The sequence below is a fragment of the Nicotiana attenuata genome, chromosome 2, assembly GCF_001879085.1.
Source record: "Nicotiana attenuata strain UT chromosome 2, NIATTr2, whole genome shotgun sequence".
Classification (NCBI taxonomy): domain Eukaryota; kingdom Viridiplantae; phylum Streptophyta; class Magnoliopsida; order Solanales; family Solanaceae; genus Nicotiana; species Nicotiana attenuata.
Genome location: NC_031990.1, coordinates 76,810,512 through 76,817,079, shown reverse-complemented (window position 1 = coordinate 76,817,079; position 6,568 = coordinate 76,810,512).

Genomic DNA, 6,568 nt, shown 5'->3' with positions numbered 1-6,568 from the left:
TGCTAAGGGAGCGAAGCCCACTCGAAAATATCCAATTTAACATCGAAATCCCGAAATTGCTCAAACTCGGCCCCCGAGCCCACGTCTCGGAATCCAACAAAAGTTACATAAATAGAAACCTCGTCCTCACACAAGTCTATACATACCAAGAACATCAAAATCGGACCTCAATTGCCCCTTCAAATACCCAATCAAAAGTCTAAATTTCCAAGCCCTAGTTCTTCACCTTGTGGCTTAATTTTCATGATTTACTAGGTGGAATTCACACAAGAATCGAGTTTTGAGCTCAAAAATCTTACCTCCAAGAAATCTTCTTGAATTCCCTCTTCAATTAGCTCTCCCAAGCTTCAAAATCGCTCAACAATGGAGGTTCATAGCCTCAAAATCGCGGAATAGCCCTTTTAAAACATTCTGCCCAGGCATAAAAATCCTTCTTCGCGAACGCGGTCAAAGCCTCGCCTTCGCGAAGCACAAAAAACCGCTGACAAAATATTCCCTTTCGCAAACGCGACATCCATCTTGCGAACGCGAAGCGTCCGCTTTCCAAACCATCGCAAACACGACCTCTTTACGCGAACGCGAAGCACAAAAGGCCGGGACCCCATCTATTTTTACTTACTCTATGCGAACGCGACATGGGCCTCGTGAACGCGGAGAATCAAACATCACAACATCGCGAACGCGACACACTAAACGCGAACGCAAAGGCAAAAATTGGCACCTCGGAAGATCACCCTTCGCGAACGCGGGTCCCTGACCGCGAACGCGAAGAACAAATTGTCTGCAACACTTCAGTTGGTTTTCTGCAATTTCAAACAACATGAAATGGTCCGATTGACCACTCGAAAATCACCCGAGGCCCTCGGGACCTTATCCAAGCATGCCAACATATCCCATAACATCATTCACACTTGTTCCAACCTTCGGAACGCTCAAAACAACATTAAAACATCAAATTTGCATCGAATTCAAGCCTAAGAATTCCAAAATCTTCCGAATTACGCTTTTGATCAAAAACTCAACCAAACCACGTCCGAATGACCTGAAATTTTGCACACACATCCCAAATGACATAACGGAACTACTAAAACTTCCGGAATTTCATTCCGACCTCTATATCAAAATCTCACCTATCAACCGGATAACGCCGAAATCTCAATTTCGCCAATTCAAGCCTAAACCTTCCACGGACTTCCAAAAATGCATTCCGATCACACTCCAAAGTCACAAATCACCTAACGGAGCTAACCATATCATAAAAATTCCGATTCGAGATCATATACAAACAAGTCAAATCTTGGTCAAACCTTTCAAATTTCAAGCTTCAAACTGAGAACTATTTCTTCCAATTTCATTCCGATTACCCTTAAAACTAAAACCAACGATTTACATGAGTCATAATACATCACACGAGGCAAGTCATGCCCAAGAACTGGCTAGCAAAGTGCAAAAGCTCTAAACGACCGGTCAGGTCGTTACATCCTCCCCCACTTAAACATACGTTCGTTCTCGAGCGTGCCCATAGTTGTTCCAAAAGCCACTCAATCACTGAATAACCTTACCGTGCACATACCTGGGGGTGATCCCACGTCACCCTATCTCACATAGGTCTGATAACACATAGGAACTGAAATTTCACAATCCGATCTAGCCATAAACCATAGAACCACATTTCCACTTCAGAAATCATCAATACGATCAAAATCTCACATTTATACTGTGAATAAGTCCGAACAAGCTGTAACAAACCATATCTGCAACCTCAGGTGCAATTACATGATATACCACTTAACTCAAACACTTGCAGCGATATCTTCTAATCACAGCGGCTGCACATTACAACCGAATACCGATAGAAAACCTCTTATCAACTAAAGTCTCATTCCAACCCCTTTCATATACTGCCAATGATAAATGAAACACGCAATAAACCATAACCATTTCTCAGATCAACCATTCATGAAGCCACTTCTCCCTTGGCAAGGACCATAGCAAACTTTTGAGCCGAACCTCGATATTTATCCTTCCAACATGCTGAATCGAATCCGTTGTATTCATTAAAGATCCCAACGATCTCATCTAATCCACACAACTACTCTGGTGACATGACACCTCAATACAGACTAAAGCCACAACTTGCGCAATACACGCACTAATAAGCAACAGTCCGAACATACTCAAATCGTGAAAATGACTCAAATGAAAGAGCTGCACCTCAAGATCACCATGCTCGAAACCAACAACCACGTGCAATTTGATGTCTGGAACCAAAGGAAATCATCATAACCACAGTGAAGCAAATCCATAACACTACTCAACCCAAAAGGACATAACCGATACGCCATCCGCCGAGCAATATCCAATATTCCTCCTGCTCGAGCTCCACTGAGAGACCCCAATAACACCGCACTATATGTGCCGATAACCAACAAATCCTAATGCCTCGCAACACGGAAAGGTAACTCATAGACCTCCCCAGATTACTAATAAGCTCAATAACAATCGAATAAACACATCCCTCAACAATACAATTCGGAGCCAACCAAGCCGACTGAAGTTAGAACACACATCCACATTGGTCTTCCCACGAACCCCTTATCAAGAAAACCCTAAAGCTACTCTTTCAACTCCTTTAACTCTGCCGGTGCCATACGATACGGTGCCCGGCATCAAATCAATACCGAAATTAATAATATTGCCTGAAGACATGCCCGACCACAAGAACACATCCGAAAAGTCCCTCACCACCGGAATTGAATCAATATGAGGAGCCTTTGCGCTGACATCCATTACGAGAGCCCAAACAAGGCAGATAATCCATCCCAGCCCTCCGCTGGGTCTTTCAAACATGAAACCACTCTACCAAGAACATAATCTACTGAACCTCGCCACTCAATCCGTGGCATTCCCGGCATAACCAACAGCGCCGCCTTAGCACAATAGCCTAGAATATAACACAACACGGAGACAACCAATCTGCACCCAATATCAAGTCCACAATCTGACCTACCAAGCAACAAAAGATCCAGTCGGGTCTCCAAATACCGATAGTCGCTAAACAGTGCCGATACATGCAACCCACAACCACAACATAGCCTGAACACGAGGACTCGCAGTCTCCAACTCCATATAGCACACGAATCGCCATACCTGATCCCAATCATTCCACGAGAGATACTGTAACATTCTTCTGTACCTCCAAGCAAACTCGAATATCAGCAGTCGATCTATAAGAAAGTGCCGCAATACTACCAAAGTACCATTAACTTAATCACATTGCCTTTTGTGAAAATATACTCTTATGAAATTACCTCCAACTAGCAATACCATTTCCTTAATCATCTGAAGATCATTTCCCTAATCATCTGAAACTACCCGTGCTGCGTAAGAATTTTATGGCGTTCCGTTTGGAACTAAACCGTAACCTTACACACGCAAATCTCAATCCTCCACACATACTGCATATACCAATCCATACTAAAATAACATGAGAATTTCATATCCCTTCCGAGCCACAAATATCTACGCACTCAACTAGTCAAGAACATTCCATTGATCCTATCTAGAAGAAAATCACTATACATCCCATGCTCCTCATGCCCATAGAAAATATACCTCTCCAACCGAGGTAGAAACCATCAAGAACTCTCCCGGTTCCCCTTGCACAAACCAGACCTGCCAGGACTGAATCTCTCTGACTTGACCAAGCTACGCCAGCCATCAAAACCTAAGAGCATTGTCGCGAAATACCTGTTGAAACTCATTACCTCGTAAACACCCAAAGACCTAATCATATCCTTACCATACCGATCTGGCCTACTACCAAGCTATCCCATCAATTCGAGCTCCATTCTGATTTACCTTCAACTTGATACTCCTTCTTGCTATAACATCGCAATTTCCCAACCTAGACTCACCACACGAGACCCAAGCATAATACCACACAGTCTAAGGCTCACAACCCGCTGAATTCTCTTTCAAATGTTCCCAAAAGCACCACATTCAGAATACCTACCCTGGAAAGACTTCTTGCAAATCTGAAGACATTACTTTCCTAATACTGATGTATAGAATCCCATAATTGATATAGAAATGACTCACGTCTTGACACCTTCAAAATGCAAAACCTTAGTTTCTAGCCACAAGTACAACTTGAAAGTCTCCACTTATTGTATGTAAAATTTGGACCACATTAGAACCATTCTCTAGAGTCATCCACTCTACCCAAACTTCAATTAGTTCGATCAAAAGAACCGAACAACCTGCGCCTCATTAGTACTTCTGACACTGCAGCATATAACCTTACCTTGATGCAATCAAGCCACTTTCTTTCCTATGCACCGAGCATTCTTTATCAACAACAACTTAAGATATTCCGTGATTCTCAAACACCTATGAAGCATGATATAACCTTTCCTTAGTCAAAAATTTTCCTTTACTCGAGCCATCCTCAGGCTCAATCTCCGCAAACCATATCTGATTCACCGGCATGCCTCAAACTGGAACCAAGATAGCACATAACCGTGCAATCAGCTAATCAATAGCAAACTCACCCACTTGGCTCGAAGCCATAGATCAAAACACATACACCATAACTCATAACGCATGTACTTTATTGCTGCCATAATACCATAGTGAGATTAACTCAATCCTTCCTAAGCTCGTGGAACACGGACCATCTGGTACTTCATATCTTCTGCAACTCTCGCATTTACTCTCGTAACAATTAAACCCATTCTCTTAAGCGGCTGAAATTCAAATTGCAACGCACATATTTCACTTGTAATTGAGAACTTCTAACCGATAACATAAGGATCACACAACCTCAGAATGCTCCGCAGGAGATAACCCACCTACTTTGCCTCCAACTAACATTTCTGTATACCTTCAACCGACATAAACTTTACGCCGTCACTTAGTCTTCCTGAGTCTGAACTCATACCGCAACATGAAATTTACTTCACTCCCAATTAGGAACATGAAAAAGATTCTTCACACACCTATAACTCGGGGCTATACATCGAATCACAATGGAAATCAAACACCTAATAGTTCATCTATCCTCCAGCAGACCCTTCTCGTCGCTTCCAAATCATATGATCATATCTCGCAGTCACACATACTCATCGCATAGACATCAAACCATCACTTCTACTAATAGGGGCACTACTGAGTATATAAGTTCAAAAACACGGCTCACATAATCAGCACCTCGGTGCTCAAGCTATAGGCAAAAATCCGGCCTCGAGTCCTCTAGACCGGCCCAACATCAGCACATAGAGATCACATCTCGCCCCTCAATCAGGGAATCACAAGCAATCGTTGCACATCTGATACTGAGCGCTCGTTCGCGCATACGAATGCGTGGAAGGAGTTCAAAGATTTATATTTCAAGCTGAATCAAGGACGCACGATAAGGATTTCAAGAATATGGAGTTTTCCTAAAGGTTCTGCAGCCTCTCGAGGATAAATATAAACTTCTCCGTAACGATCTGCGAGACTCTACTAAACCTGCTCATGACTCGTGAGACCCATGTAACCTAGGCTCTGATACCAACTTTTCATGACCTTAAACCCAGACCCGGTCGTGATGGAGCCTCTCGTGAAGACAAGGCCAGCCGACACATTTCCAATCCAGTTTTTAAGCAATTAAACAATAAGCATTACGTCTAAAACATGAAATACTCTAAAAAATAACGATGATAATAAAAAACAATTCGCGGAATACAATCCAACACAGCTCGATACCGGGGTGTCACTAGTCATGAGCATCTACTACAATTGTCTAGTCACATCATGACCGAAATGGTCGGAAAAATTGCAGTAATACATAAGGAGGAATAAAGAGGGAGAAAGCAGAGCCGCGATCGCCAGACAGCTGCCTTGCTAACTCAATTGACAACTGCCACCAAGCTCAGAAAATACCTGAATCTGCACACAAGGTGCAGGGAGTAAAATGAGTACTGCCAACTCAATGAGTAATAATCATAACTAAAGTCTGAATGGTAAGAAATCACGAAAATAGCATCAACATGCTGTATAGAAGCAGTTCAAAAACCAGTAAGAAAGCAACGAAGCTGTAAAATCCCTTAAAACATTGTAGCTCAGTTTAAACTTCTTTGAAAAATGACTTTTTTCAACAGTTGCACAAATGAATGCAGAACAACTAGTGCAGATAAGCACAGAAATCCGCCCCCCCGGGCATAAATACACAATTAAGCAGGTAATTGACAGGCAAATAAGAAAGATAAGCACATAAGCTTTGCCCCTCGGGCACAATGTCAACAAATCCGCCCCTCGGGCAATATCTCAGAACAGTACCAGCCCCTCGGGCAATCACATAGAACAATACCAGCCCCTCGGGCAATCACGTAGAACCATACTAGCCCTCGGGCTATATCTCACATCACAATGGGTACCCGCACTTACTGGGGGTGTGCGGACTCCTAGAGGGGCCCCTTATGGCCCAAGCGCAATAACAAGCCATCTCGTGGCATCAAATCAAGGCTCTCGGCCTCATATCAATCAAGCCACCTCGTGGCGTACATATCTCAGGCCCTCGGCCTCA